The sequence below is a fragment of the Gracilinanus agilis genome, chromosome 4, assembly GCF_016433145.1.
Source record: "Gracilinanus agilis isolate LMUSP501 chromosome 4, AgileGrace, whole genome shotgun sequence".
Taxonomy (NCBI): Eukaryota; Metazoa; Chordata; class Mammalia; order Didelphimorphia; family Didelphidae; genus Gracilinanus; species Gracilinanus agilis.
Genome location: NC_058133.1, coordinates 206961712 through 206977308, shown reverse-complemented (window position 1 = coordinate 206977308; position 15597 = coordinate 206961712). Strand labels below are relative to the sequence as shown.

The following is a 15597-nucleotide window of genomic DNA, read 5'->3' as shown; positions in this document are numbered from 1 at the left end:
CTGGAAAATCATTATACTTTTAAAGTTATAGTCTGTTTGGTCAATCTGCTAAATTTATTGGACACTTACTATGCAGAACTCAGTAGAGGAGGGATAAATGAGGCTGCTGCCCTTGAGGACTTTATAACATATCATCCCTGCACTTTCCTGAAAGTGTCAATGGCAGTTAACATTTATATAGTGCTTTACATACATTATTTCATCAGATCCTCCCAAGTCCTATGGAGTAGATACTGCAGAGATTAAGTGACTTTTTTAAAAAAAACAACTGTATTTTCTATCTTAGAATCAATATTGAAGGGGACAGCTGGGCAGCTCAGTGGATTGAGAGCCAGGCCTAGAGATGGGAGGTCCTGGGTTTAAGTCTGACCTCAGACACTTCCTAGCTGTGTGACCCTGGGCAAGTCACTTAACCCCCATTGCCTAGCCCTTACCGCTCTTCTGCCTTGGAACCAATACATAGTACTGATTCTAAGGCGGAAAGTGAGGGTTAAAAAAAAAAAAAAGAATCAAAATTGAGTATCAGTTCTAAGAAAGAAAAGTGGTATGGTCTAGGAAACTGGATTTATGACTTGCCCTGGTAACACAACTAGGAAATGTCTGTGCCCCCCTCCCTCCTTTCCATCTCCAGGGCTGGCTCTCTCTACACTGAATCACCTTGAGCTGCTTCTGGTGAAGACACTTTTCTAGCACTACACAGCTAGTATTGGAGGTGGGTTTTAAACCTCAGTCTAGCAACCTGCTACTTTGCCTCTAAATAATTTAATGTAATACCAAATAAGAGAATTTTCTTAAGACTACAAATCAAATGTAACTTAGGCATAGGAGAAACTGAGAATATTTTATTTAGGAGCAGGGAAGAGAAAGTCAGTTCAAGTAGAAGAGAAAAGAGTCAGAGAAGATCTTGGTGGTGGTGAGTTGAATGGAGTTTTAAAAGTGTTAAGGACTGTGAACTGATGTTTTTGTGGATCAGTTCATCTAACTCTTCATGATGCTATGGAGCAGGGGTCGGCAACCTTTTTGGCCATGAGAGCCGTAAACGCCACATTTTTAAAATGTAATTTCGTGAGAGCCATACAGTGCTCACAGTGCGTGCTCCTGTAACAGCGCCTGAAAAAAAATTGACTTTATGGCTCCTGCAGAAAGAGCCATATCTGGCCCTCAAAAGAGCCAGATATGGCTCAAGAGCCATACATTGCTGACCCCTGCTATGGAGCAAAGCTATCCATGGAGTTTTTCTTGGCAAGGATAGTGGAGTGGTTTGCCGTTTCCTTCTCAAGTTGGTCCTTTAGACAGGTAATCAGAGGGTAAGTGATTTACCCAGGGTCATATAGCTAGAATGTGTCTGAGGCTGGATTTGAACTCAGTTGTTCCTGACTACAATTTAGATTTGCTGAACTAGAACCAATGGTGGTTTGTCATTCTGTCATTTCAGTTGTGCCCAGCTTTTCATGACCCCATTGAAGGTTTTCTTGACAAAGATACTGGAGTGATTGGCTATTTCTTTCTCCAGCTTATTTGACATCTGAGGAAACTGAGGTAAATGGGAGATTAAGTGATTTGCCCAGGGACACACAACTAGTAAGCTAGTAAGTCTCTTGACCACCGAACCACAGCTGCCTTCTAATGAACCGATAAAGGACGATATTCCTAGAAGAGTGGATGAATGTGCAGAATCAGGGAGGTAGAAGTCAACAGATTGTACATTATAGCTTGACTAGAATAGAAGGCTGATGGGAAATGAAATTGAGTTGAAGAGAGCCTTGAGTGCTAAACTGGGGAATTTAGATTGGCTACTAAACCATAGCTATTCATGAGCAGAATTTTATGAAACATTACTTCTAGAAATAACATGAAATCCTAAAGAGCAGTATTATCAGTTAGAGATAGGTGAGACTACACTTTTTTTAACTTCATATATTTTTTAAAAAGTTATTTTTTATTAACCTCTTATGTTCTTACAATACATGCATTTCAGAATGTATTTCTCTCCATCTTCTACCTAGAAAGATATGTCTTGTAACAAAGATTGAAAGAGAGGGGAAAAAATAGACTTCAGCAAATCTGATGAACCCTCTGACTATGTCTGACAGAATGTCATGTTTTACACCTCTAGTCACCTGCTCTGAAGGATGGGAGGTATATTTATTCAACTTTTCTTCAGGAAAGAAGATGAAAGAGCAGCTTTCCAAGTGCCCTGGGGAAAGGGGTATGGAAGCTGATAGTTTCTTACACCTATGAGGCAATCTAAGAAGGATTCCTACTTTATTTAATGATCCACTAAAATACTGATCCCAAAGCAACTTGACATGTCAACTATATATAGTATATGTATAGTTTCCCTTCCTACCCGAGATGACCACACCAATTTAGACTTGCTGACCTAGAATCAATGGTTGTTTGTTATTCAGTCATTTCAGTTGTTGTCCAACTCTTCGTGACCTGACTTGGGGTTTTCTTGGCAAAGATACTGGAGTGTTTGGCCATTTCTTTCTCCAGCTCATTTCACAGCTAAGGAAACTGAGACAAACAGGGTTAAGTGATTTGTCCAAGGTCACTTAGCTAGTAAGTGTCTGAGGCTAGATTTGAACTCAGGAAGATGAGTCTTCCTGACTCTGGCCACTGTCACCTGCCTTCCTAGGAAGAGCCATAGGAAAGCAGATTTTTGACCAAGCTATAAGAAAGAGCTTTCTTAAATGAGAGGCCATATGGTGTAGGGGAAAGAGCACTGAATTTGCAATCAGGATGGATACCCAGGTTTGGATCCTAGCTCTTATATTTACTATCTTTTATTACTCAGGGGAGAAGGTATAACCTCTCAAACTACCTCATCCTTTACATGGAGACAGTAGTGCTGTGAGGCATTACATATCTCACAGGGTTGTTAGAAAATCAATGAGAGTTCTCTAACTTAGCCCATCAAATGCAGATTATACTTAGAGTACCATTTAGCAGTGCAACTATTGAAAAGAGTTGCCCCATGAGGTAACTAACTCCCTGCCATTGAAGATAGTTGAGGAGTTGAATCTGCCAGGGTTTCTCTAGAAGGGATTTTTGGATTAAGCGGAAGACTAGATTATATGACTTTTGAGTGGTCCTTTCAATTATAAGAGTCCAAGAAATATTGTTTTTTTTTAATAAAGGAGAAAAATATGGTATGATGAAAAGATGATGCTGGACATTTTATTTTGGTAGTTATGTGTTTGATGGGCAAACTAGGTGATACAGTTTAGATAGAGCACTGGGCCTTAAATCTGGAAGATCTGAGTTCAAATTTGGCCTCAGAAACTTGCAAGCTATGAGACTCTGGGCAAGTCTCTCAACCGCTGTTTGCCTCAGTTCCTCATCTGTAAAGTGAGAACACACTGGAGAAGAAAATGGCAAAACACACTAGTATCTTTGCCAAGAAAACCCCTTGGACAAAATCCATGGTGTCACATGGAGTCAGATACAACCGTGTCTTTGGTAGTCGTTACAGGAAAAAGATTGGGGCAGTTACTGTAATTCAGAATTGAAGGAAGAAGGATCCAGTCTAGGAGTACTTAGCCTCTTTTGGACCTTGGAACCCATGGGCAGGAGTCTGGAGAAGCTAATGGACCTCTTCTCAGGATAATATTTTTAAAATGCATACAACAAAATACATAGGATTACAAAATAAACCAATTATATTGAAATAAACTTGTGAAAAATGTCTCATTGAAGTTTTTGGACCCAGGTTTTAAGAATTCCCAATGTAATTGGACTAAGTTGGTAGCTATGAAAATGGAACTAGAGAAGTTCTCTCTACCATTGTGATCCCCGAGTCCAGAAAAACTGACATTGCTATGAAATTAAAATTGGGAGGAGGTGGTGGTTTGGGATTTGAGAATGAGGAGATATCAAAATTCAATTCACTTTAGGCATTGTGGTAGTATCCAAGTGGAGAGATGTAATTAAATCACTAAGTATTTATGAAGCACTCATTCTGAGCCAAGTACTGTACTATAGGCAGGCAACCCCTTTGGGCAGTTACAACTTCAACCTTGGCACCCTTAAGCAGAAGCTATACAGTGCCATTGGGTCCCTTATTTCCCTCTAATCTCAGCATACCTACCCCCTGCCAGCTCTGCAGTAGACTTTACTCTTGCAAGGAGAGGCTCTCTGTTCTGAGGCTCAGTGATTAGTAGGAGCCCCTTCCTTCCCTTGGTTTTGGGTGGGACAAAGTGAGTCACACAGGATAAGCCAGCATGACTAGGTTGCATATTTCATTACATTAAAACGAACCACCCCTCTTCTGAGACAATGTGTCACCATTCTCCTATTTTTAAAAACACCCTCTTAGAATTAATACTGTGTAATAATTCCAAGAGAATGAGAGCCAAGCCTAGAGACTGGAGGTCCTAGGTTCAAGTCCGGCCTCGGACACTTCCAGCTGTGTGACCTTGGGCAAGTCACTTGACCCCTATTGCCCACCCTTACCACTCCTGGGCCAAGGATGGTCCCTAGCCCGGATGAAAAAGGAGGAGGGTTGGGCGTGGGGCTAGCAACCCCACCTTGTAAAAACTACATCTGCTAAAGAAACTGCAACCTAAAGTAGGGGCAGCTGGGCTAGCTCAGTGGATTGAGAGCCAGGCCTAGAGACGAAAGGTCCTAGGTTCAAGCCTGGGCTCAGACACTTCCCAGCTGGGTGACCCTGAGCGACTGTGTGACCCACTGCCTACTGGTTGTGGCCCTATGCTCCTAGAATGGAGTCCCAGGATAAAAAAAAAAATGATTCCAAGGCAGAAGAGTGGTAAGGACTAGGCACTAGGGGTTAAGTGACTTGCCCAGGGTCACACAACTGAGAAGTTTCTGAGGCCAGATTTGAACCCAAGTCTGCCTGATTCTAATCCTGGCGCTCTATCCACTGAGCCGCCTAGTTACCTCCTTATTTCTGCCTTTCCACATTCTCTCATCCCTTCTCTCTACTTGTACACAGTTCAGACCTTCATCTTTGCTTGTCTGGTCTCTCTGCCTCAGTCCATCTTCTACACATCTGCCAGAGTGATTACTCTAAATTAGTGCAGCTCTGACCCTCTTCCTACTCAGTAAACTGTTGTGGGTCCTTGTTAACTCCAGGATCATATACAAACTCCTCTGTTTGCCATTTTAAGCCCTTTACAATCTCCCCAGTCAGCCTTTCCAGCCCAAATACAATACTCTCTACTTGCCTGCTATTCTCTCACCCAGCTGACCTTCCTGCTGTGAATAGGGAATTAAGGTACAATATTCTTTGAGCAGAACTACATAACAAAAGAAGAAGAGACATACGGAAAACTTTCTGCAGAATTAAAACCAGATAGTTCACTTTTGCTTCCCTCCCCCCATGTGGCAAATAAATATTTACATGCAAAAACATGACTTCTGACTGTGAAGTCATCATGTTCATTGACTACTATGTACCGTTATTTGGTCATTGTGTTGTGTTCATTTGGATGTCTTTTGACAGCAAAAAGAAAAAAGAAATCTTGAAAATGAAATTTATCTGCTTGGCTACTTAAAATTAACTGAAAAACTAATTACTAACAATTACCATTTACAAGTGTGCCCTGTCTTCCAAGATATACACAATGATTTAAGGGGAAAAAAAGAAGCACACTCAATCACATTGCCTTCAATAACAAAGATGCTTTTTGGTAACTCTAATAAATAAATAACATTTTTGAAAAATTAAACTATTCTTTAACCCTTGCTCCTTTGTCCTATCATCCCTCATGACTTTCCAAACCCAACCCTGGATAATTCCCACCATTTGTCTCATTCTCCTCTGCTCTTGTGCTGCTGAATAGAACTGAAGTCATTAACTATGCTAACCTGGTCTAGTATGACGTATGTTTTCCAATCTCAGCTGGGCCCTCACTATAATCAGGCAATCCTGCTATTCTTCCTTAATTGATTCTGTAGTTTACTTATTACAGCATTATTTCAAACCTTCTTCCCTTAACTTCCCCCAGCACTACTCACTCCCTCTTATCTGAGGACATCTCTACTTTACACAGAAAATTGAGGCCATTTGCCTTGAGTTCCTTCTCATCTTCCCCCTGATAACTCTCTTTACACTCTCTTTCTTACCACAGGCTTTGAAAAAGAGATGGGCCTTCCTGTAGCCAGGGCCAGCCTCAATAAATAGAACCTTTCTATTCCCTCTTATCTTCTCTAGCAGATTACTTCTAATACCATTTTTCTCTTCCTCTTTATTTTTTTCTTCCATCTCTCCCTCATGAGATGTTAACATTTTTGCTGGCCAGTACCCTATATCTCTCTTCTTCTCAGCTAAACTCAACGAACCAGTCTCTACTGCCTCCATAATCTTTCCTGTCACAAGGAAACTAGTACATTCTACTTCCCAATATCATTACTCAACGGAAACTTTTTAGTTACCAATAATCTTGTCGTTGCCAAATCTGATAGTCTTTTCCTAGTTCTTATCCTTCTTGATCTTTCTACAGCATTTAACACTGTTGACCACCCTTTTAAACTAGAGTCTCTTTCCTGTCTGAATTTCCATGGCACTCTTTTGATTTTTCTCTTATCTGTTTATTCATCAGTCGTCTTTGCTAGATTTTCATCCAGGTCCCTCCTACTAAGTTCAACTATAGCCAAAGACTCTTGCCTGGGTCATCTTTCTCTCTATACTCTTTTACTTTGTGATCGCCTCAGCTCTCCTGGATTCAATTTTGTCTCTATGTAGATGACTCCTAGGTCTATATATCCAGTCCTGGTTTTTCTCTATAAAGTCCCATGTTGCCAACTGCTTATTGACATCTCAAACTGGATGTCTCAGAGGTATCTCCAACTCAGCAGGTTTAAAAGTATTTTCTTTCCCCAAAATCAACCTGTCTTCTGAATTTCCCTCTTTCTTTCAAGGGGACTACCCAAGCGCATAACCTTGGTGACATCCTGTATTCATACTGTCCTGTACATTTCCAGATTTCATGTCTATTTCAGATCTCATGTCTATTTCCACAGCATTTTTGTATTTGCCTCGGTCTCCTTGACAACCATCCCCCTACCTCAGACCCTCTCACTTCTGGCCTAGACTATTCCACTAACCTCCTTACTTTTCTCTACATCTCTAGTCTTCCCCTTTCTAATCCAGCCTCCACACAGCTGCCAGAGTGACTTTTCTTATGGAAAAGTCCTCCTATCCCCTCTCCTCCACCCCAAACACTTTATAACTAATGGAGACTCCTAATTACATGTAGGATCATATATAAATTATGTTGCATTTGTAGATCTTCATGACCTTGTTCCTTCCTTCCTAGACTTCTCCTATAGGAAACCCCTCTTTGAACTCTCTGGACCTGTGGTACTGGGCTCTCTCTGTTCCTCATACACAACCCTCCAGCTTTTGCACTGGCTGCCTCCCATGACTGGAATATTCTTCATCTCAGCACTGTAGAATTCCAGTTTCTTTCAAGGCTCAACTTAAATGCTAGCTTCTATAGGAGGCTTTGCCCAGGCCCCAACTTCTGTAACCTTTCCCCATAAGGTTATGTTGTATTTACTTTGTATGTATCTTGAATATATTTATATATGTTCATGCCTCCCTTGTTAGAGCTTTGCTTTTTTCTTTGTATCATCAGTGCCAGTGTTTAGCCCAGTGCCTGATACATACATAGGAGACTCTGATGGATCAGTTTATTGACCATGAAGTGTTGGAAAGGATTTTTGTGTATTAGAAAGTATATGGAAGGTTAGATTGGGGCCAAGCTATGAAAGGCTTTATTTAAAAAAATTTTTTTAAACCCTTTCCTTCTATCTTAGAATCAATACTGCGTATTGGTTCCAAGGCAGAAGAACAGTAAGAGCCAGCAGTAGGGGTTAAGTGACTTGTCTAGGGTCACATGGCTAGGAAGGATCTGAGGCTAGATTTGAACCTAGGATCTTCTACCTCTAGCCTGGCCTTCAATCCACAGAGCCATCTAGCTGCCTCCTATGAAGGACTTTAAAAGTTAAGCAAAAGTTTCCATTTGATCCAAAAGGCAAGAGGAAACCATTGAAGTTTGAGTAGAAAGATGAGATGGTCAACTTCCTTTAGGAAAATCATTATGGCAAATATAAAGAGAATGAATTGTAAAGGAAAGAGAGAGACTTGAGGGAGGGAGTCCAATTGGGAATCTTTTGAAATAGTCTAGGCAAGAGGTGAAAAGGGTGATGGTTGTATAAATAGAGAGAAGAGAACAGATTCAAGAGATATTGCTCATGTAGAGGGAACGTTGAGGAGTGCTGGCTCATATCCCCCACCCCACTCCACTTTTGCTTTGTATGTATTTTGTATCTATATTTATACATATTGTTTCCCTCAATTTAGAATTTAGGTGCTTTGAGGTCAGGGACTTTCATTTTGGTCCTTGTATCTTGGGTACTCAACACAATGTGGCACATTTTAAGCAATTGAGGGCTTATTGATAGATTAATCCTCACAATAACCCTGTGAAGTAGTTAACTGATTTGTCCAATTACACAGCCGGTGGCTGAAGTGAGATTTGAACTCAAGTCTTCATGATTACAAGTCCAGAACACTTGCTCCGGTACCTTACTCTCATGCTATAAGAGTAAATTTAATCTTAGGTGATGGAATTTCCCTATATATGCAGCAAGTAGAAGGAACTTAAGCAGAGATTATGATTCGTTCAAATTAGGCCCCTACCTTCTGTCTTAGAATTGATACCAAATTCTTAGGCAGAAGAGTGTAAGGGCTAAGCAATTAGGGTTAAGGAACTTGTCCAGGGACACACAGCTAGGCAGTGTCTGACATTAAATTTGAACTCAGGACCATCCACCTCTAGATCTTGCTTGCTAGTCACTGAACCACCTACTTGTCCCTAGTTGAATTTTTAAAGTAATGGTAGGATCCTATAGGTCAGAACTAAATTTCTCTTTGTAGATAGAGACTTTTAAGAAAATGTTCTTGGCCCTCAAAACTCTTTGGAATAACATTTGAGAATGTCTGGATAATTCTCAAAACAAGCCATTCTGTGATACAAGGAATTTGCCAGAGTGTGTTTGTTAAAGCTTAAACTTTTACCTATTTAGAAAGAATTGTTCTAGGCTTTTTTTTTTTTTTAAATTCAAATAACTTGTTTCCCTGCATCAGGAGCCTGCAGTTTGGAATGTGGTCATTTTGTTGCCAGTGTCCAAAGTTCTTGGAAAAGAGCAAAAGCTTAGGGAAATAACATCATGGTCACCACGTTTGACCCACAGCCCTGCTGCTCATGAGATTACTAAAAAACCTAACTTGGGAATGTTAATTGTCTTCCCAGCTCATGGGATCATAGAGCTCCAGCTAGATGAGGCTTCAAACTTCATTAAGTCTAACACCCTTATTTTACAAATGAGGAAATTTAGGCTTGAGGAGATTAAATAACTTACCCAAACACCACTGTAAGAGACAGAATCAGAAATGTGTTTTGAGGCCTAATAAGGTTGCTCTGATCAGAAATAAGGGAAGTGTACATCTGTTGTATGTGTCAGGTACACTGTTGTATATGCATTGAGAATATAATCACTTTTTAAAAAAACCTCTTTCTTTCTTTGAATTGATACTAAGTATTGGTTCCAAGGCAGAAGAGTGGTAAGGGCTAGGCAATTGGGGTTAAGTTACTTGCCCAGGGTCACACAGCTAAGAAGCGTCTGAGGTCAAATTTGAACCGAGGATCTTCTGTCTCTAGACCTGGCTCTCTGTCCACTGAGCTATCCCTATTGCAACCACTTCTCTCAAGGAACTAGGGCAAGGATTCTTAACCGGAGTTCCATGAACTTGTTTATTAAAAATATTTTGATACCTATTTCAGTATAATAGATTTCCTTTGTAACTCTAGAGATTTTATTTTATGCATTTGATGGCAATATTTTGTGAAAGGATCCATATGCTGTCAGAAGCATCCATGACATAAAAAAAGATTAAGAACCCCTGGTTTAGTGAGTGTTGCTAAGATAAGAAGACAATACTATTCACTGAAAAAACTTGCAGAAAACCGTTTTTGTGTCTCTGTTTCCTCAGTCCTTAGCACAGTGCCTAGCACTTAGTGAGAACTTGATAAGTGCTTGATAACTGACTGGCTGTATATACACATTATCTCATTTCAGCCTCACCAATTCTACTTTGAAATGGGTGGTAGAATGCCCATTGTACATGTGATGAAATAGTAAGAGAGGTAAAGTTGACTTGCTCATATGGCATTGTGCTGCCTCTAAGTATCTGAAGTGGAATTTGACCTCCAAGTCCAAGTATTCTATTACTGTTCCTCACAGCCTCTTAGCTCAAATAACTATAATACAAAAAGAGCATGATGAATTCACAGGAGAGGTGGAAAAGTGAAATGAGAGATTACTTCCTGCTGGGGGAGACAAGGAAAAGTTTCACAAAGCAATTGACACTTGATGGAACCCAACCCAAAATAGGGGAGAGGTCAAAATGTTTGAGAATTTCAGCCTTTAAAAAGTTGTCTTTACCTTACCTTGTATCTATATTGGGGATTATCTTAGGTTTGGAATACCTAGGAACTGGATTGGGGGACAAAGAGATTTTCATAAGAAGTACAAAATATGGTTAGGCCACATGGTACCTGGTACATAAAAAATTGCACCTCCCTATTGAAATATCAAGGTTTAGTTTGGTTTGGTTCTTGCTGTCCTGCATCTTACTGCTGATCAGCATGAGTGCTATAACCCACTTTATTTCTAAGCTGAGCCCAGTTTCCCTCCTTTTGCACTGTGTTGGCTTTCTGCTGGGAGATGGGGGTGTGGCAGGAGGGGGTTCACTGTATTAATGCTTAGCTTAGTATAGAGATCATCTTACCTCACTGTAACTCAGAACTCCTGAGTTTGAGATCTGACATTCCCAGCCTTTCTAGTAGCTGGGATTAGAGACATGATCCATCACACCTAATTTATTTTGTAATGAAAGTGGTAAAACCTAGAACTCTTGCGTGCATGTTTGTGTGTATGTTGTGTGTATGTGTCTGTGTTTGTGTGTATTAGCCATTATGACTATTATATACAAAATTATTTGAAATTTGCTAATAGGCTTATAAAACACAACCTTGAAGGTGAATTAATACTCTAATAATAGTTATCCAAATGACCTGTAATCCTTTAGCTTTTTTTCTCCATTATGGAAAAGAAAGGGTAGCTGTGATTCGAATCTGCATAATATTCGAGGTCCTTTGAGCAGATTTGAAATAGTCATCTTTAATGTGGGTCCTTTAAGTTACATACTCCTCCACCTAGAAATCTCACTTTTATAGAGTGTCTTTGAAAAAGACTGTCCAATTTAATATATTTTGTACTTAGTAGATATCACAAAGAGCCTTAATAGTTTAATAATCCTTGCATAGCATTAAATAATGTAGACTTCCAAATGCAAAATATTAAATTAGGCTATTCTTTCTCTGATCAGGAACTATGAAAAAAGACTTATCTTCATAATACTCCAGTATTCCATTGGAACTGTGATCTCATCGATGTGGGTATTCCCTCCAACAATGCAGATTGCAGCCTATTCCTGCCTGCCCATCCTGTGCAACTCTTGTTCATGTCTTCCCGTAAGTTCACCACAAGGGGTCTACCCAATGTACTGGGGCTTCCTTGCATTCTCTTGACATGGCATGGATACCATTGGAGTGTGTAGAGTGCTTGCCAATCATTCCTTGTTCTTGCTGAGTCTTTTTTCTGGTCATACATCCTTTTATCTTCTGGATTTGTTTAATAGTGATAATGATCAGTGTGGTTCAGTTCTCCTGTAGTGTGTCTGTTCATTGGTCATTAGACAAAAATCTCATATTTAGAGTGTCAACAGCCAAGTTAATGTTTATAAATAGTCTAAAGTTTTGTGATTCTTTGTACTCTGATCTCCTTTCCACCATTTCGCCCCACAGCCACAGGACTGAGGGCCATTTTGTCTTTTTCTTTGTTTGCCACATTGTTATGGTCAAAGAACCTATCAGCAAGTGGCCAGAACTACCGGTGATGAACTGCTTTGTATTTAGCGAGGCTGGTCCTTGGAAAACAAACTATCTGTTTCCAGGACTACTCAGAAATCTTTTTTGACATAGTAGAACCTGTTAGAACTTGGGCTCCATTGACATAGTCTTCTAGAACCTAGGATCATCCCTTGCCTTGATGGGGCAGGTGGAAGGTTATGTCCCTAAGTGTATTATTATTTTAATAGTACCATTCTGCTTTGTTATTTGGTGTTTTTTTCTTATTTTTGTTGATACTTTTTATTTTTACATCATCATTATTTACAGAGTCCTTCCTCATCTGCTGCTCCAACAATTTATTTTTGAAAGTTCAATCTTTTGTTGACATCTCTAGAAAGTGATTTTTCTGCTCATATCTTATTTTCAAAAATAGAAAATATTCTCATACCATGGCTTCACATTCTCTTTTGCCCATTTGTATTCCTTCTGCAAACTATCCCCCAAAATGATCCCAAACTGTATGGTGACTTTTTAGCACTCTGAGGGATTGAGTGAGGAAGGCCAGTCAGGGAGGCTTGAGCTCAGTCAGTCACTTTGGCTGCTGCTAGCTGGAACCAGAGTGGACTAGACTTGAACCTCAAGACTATAGCTTTGCCTATACCATGACTTTTCCACAGTGAGTTGCCTAAATCTTCACATACTCATCCAACTCTTCTGTAGAGTATAAACAAGAATTACTTTAGTACACAAACTTGCTGGTATAGACTATCTCCAGGTTTTTTGGTTTTGTAGGCATTCTGTAGGTATCTTTGTTCAGCTTGATGTATCTGACTTCTCTTTTTAGCTCTCCTTTGTTTCACTCCCAGGGACCTGGGCACATAGGTGTATGTGTGCTCATGTGGATTCTCTCTTCCTCTCCTCTAGCTCTCAAAAAAAGGTTTTATATGTACCAGGTACCATGTGGCCCTAACCATATTTTGTACTTCTTATGAAAATCTCCTTGTCCCCCAATCCAGTTCTTCCTCCCTCTCTATACCACATGAAATAGTCTCTTCCTGGGCATCCACTTGGAAACCATTGCCTTCTGGCTGTTTTGTTCAACTCTTTTTTCCCTTTGATTTCTCACAGTATTGGCTGACCTCTTCTGAGGCAGCTCATCCCATTCACGGTTCTCTGCTCCTCAGCCCCATAGTCTGTGTGTTTGTTGTACTGTTGTTCACATCAATGGCTATTTTCCTTGAGGTGGGAATTTGGATGGATGGGGCTTGTAGTTTCAGTAAGCTCAGTAAGAATTTACATTTTTTTAAAGATGGATAGGCTAAAGAACTTAGAGTTAAGAAAACTTGGGTTCAAATTGTGTTTGTGACACTTAGCTGTGTGACCATGGACAAATCATGTAACCTCTCTGAGTCTGTTTCCTTATTTGCAAAATGGGGCTAATACTGATTGTTAGAATGCTTTGTAGGGATCGGTGCAACAACAACTACTGTCTTCCATCTCTCACCATCCTTCACTACATGACTGGCTTACCTCCTCTTCTGGCTCTACACATCCTTGAGGATGACTTTTATTTCCAATTTCTTGGAGCAAGTCTTTGTAATTCACTCTAGGCTTCTTACTTACTGTCTCCTTTTCCTTTGCCCTTTGGTAACCAACTGCATCCTATAGTGGAGAAAGTACCAGACTTGGAGCCAAGAAATAGTAGGTTTCATATCTTGGCTTTAGTATTTATTAGCTGTGTGATCCTGGGCAAATCATTTCAGATCTGGATGGAGGGATCTCAGTTTCTTTTCCATAAAATAAGAATAATTTCTGCAGTACTCACCTCACCACTCAGGAGTTGTAAGAAAAATGCTTTGTAAAACAGTGAAAAATTGGAGGGTTTATTTTGTGAAGATTGTAGTATGTCATGATTAGCACCCATTTAGTATCATAGGGAGAATATTGGTGTTAAAAAGATGGGTTTTATCTGGAGACAGGAGGTCCTGGGTTCAAATGTGGCCTCAGATATGTTCTGGCTGTGTGACCCTGAGCCAAGTCACTTAACCCCCATTGCCTAGCCCTTACTGCTCTTCTGCCTTAGCACCAGTATACAATATTGATTCTAAGGTAGAAAGTAGAAGTTTAAAAAAAAAAAAGATGGGTTTTTATAGCATGGAGAACCCTGCATGGACTTCCAAATACAATTCATCTTACTTTGCTCTTCCTGTTTAATTCTGGATTCTGGCTCTCTGTGGTACCTTTCCGGTGTGTAGGTACTAAGGGGCTAATTCAGTGGGCTCCCCATCATATTGCATGTCATAGTTTGGGCAACAAACATCCTTCATTTACTTGTTTTTAAAAGGAAACATCATTTGTATTTTTAAAAAGCCCTTATCTGAGTTATAATTAGCTCAGAGCAAATGGAATTTCGTTCTAGGGTACAGCACCTGGGGATGTACTTTCTTGGAGGGGTAAGGTTGACAGGTGTCCTTTCTTCTTATGCCTCACACTCTCATTTTTTTTAAGTCCAGGCCCCGACATGGTTCAGTGATCCCTGAAGGCCACTACCTACTTATAGGGTTCCATTGCTGTGACACCTTTCTCTTGGGTCCCATCTTCCTCCAGACCCTTTCAAGACTGAAGGCTTAAAACTCTGGTTCATCATGAATCTCCCCTTTTCCCATCCCACCTGTCCCATTTGGACTCCTTTTGGTGTTGCTGCCTGTCCCCGCCCCCTAATCTTGGCTCAACTGAATTTTTCCAGCACAAAACTTTCTAGTTACAACTCTAGCTCTATTCTCTAGCCAAAAAGAGATGCCAAAATACACATAATTGGGGGGGGGCACATAATAATAAAAGTCTTATGTATTAAGATTATCTCACCCCTTAATTTCTTGTTTTTCTTAAATTATGGTTATTTTTGTTTTTATCCTTACTTTTTTCTGTCCCAGAGAGCCATCCCTTATAACAAGGAATAACAAAAGAGGAAAGAAGAACACTTCAGGAAAGCTAAAGAACACACAAACCAAGTCCATCTTTATATGAAGGACTCTACACCTGTAGTCCCCAACCTCTACAGAGAAGGGAGGGATGTGCATTCCCCTATGGGGTCAACTTTGGTCATCATAATTTCACATCAGTTTTAGTTTTGTTGTTAACTGTTGTTTCTATCTACATTTTATAGTCATTGTGTATGTTGGTTTCCTGCTCTACTGTCTTCATTTTGCATCTGTTTAAAAAAGACTTGTCATGTTTCTTTTGTATTCATCACTTTTCATTATTTCTTATAGCACAGTAACGATCCATTTTATTTATGTACCATTGTTTGCTTAGCCATCTCTCTGTCGATGGGCACCTATTTTCTTTCCCAGCCCTTGGCTACTATTAAAATTTTTACTATAGGAACAGCTAAGTTGCTGAGTGGATAAAAAGCCAGGCCTGGAAGACGGGAGATCTTGGGTTCAAATTTGCCTATCCATGTGACCCTAGCCAAGTTACTTAACTCCCACTGCCTAGCCCTTCCCAGTCTTCTGCTTTGAAATGGGTACTTAGTGTCAATTCTAAGGCAGAAGGTAAGGGTTAAAAAAAAAAAAAAAAGATTACCATAAATTACTAGCTCTTCCTCCCCTCTCTGAAGTGAACCTGGGAAAGGAATAACACTGATAACTAT

The 15597-nt window shown here is 40.0% G+C and overlaps 1 protein-coding gene across 1 annotated transcript in view; it reads left to right on the top strand.

Annotated features, from left to right (window-relative positions):
• Positions 1-15597, top strand: part of TEX2 (testis expressed 2) — a 149057-nt gene that overhangs the window by 7521 nt on the left and 125939 nt on the right. The window contains exon 2 of the mRNA XM_044673531.1: positions 11423-11567. The gene's annotated coding sequence lies outside the window, so the exon portion shown is untranslated. The remainder of the gene's footprint in view (positions 1-11422; positions 11568-15597) is intronic.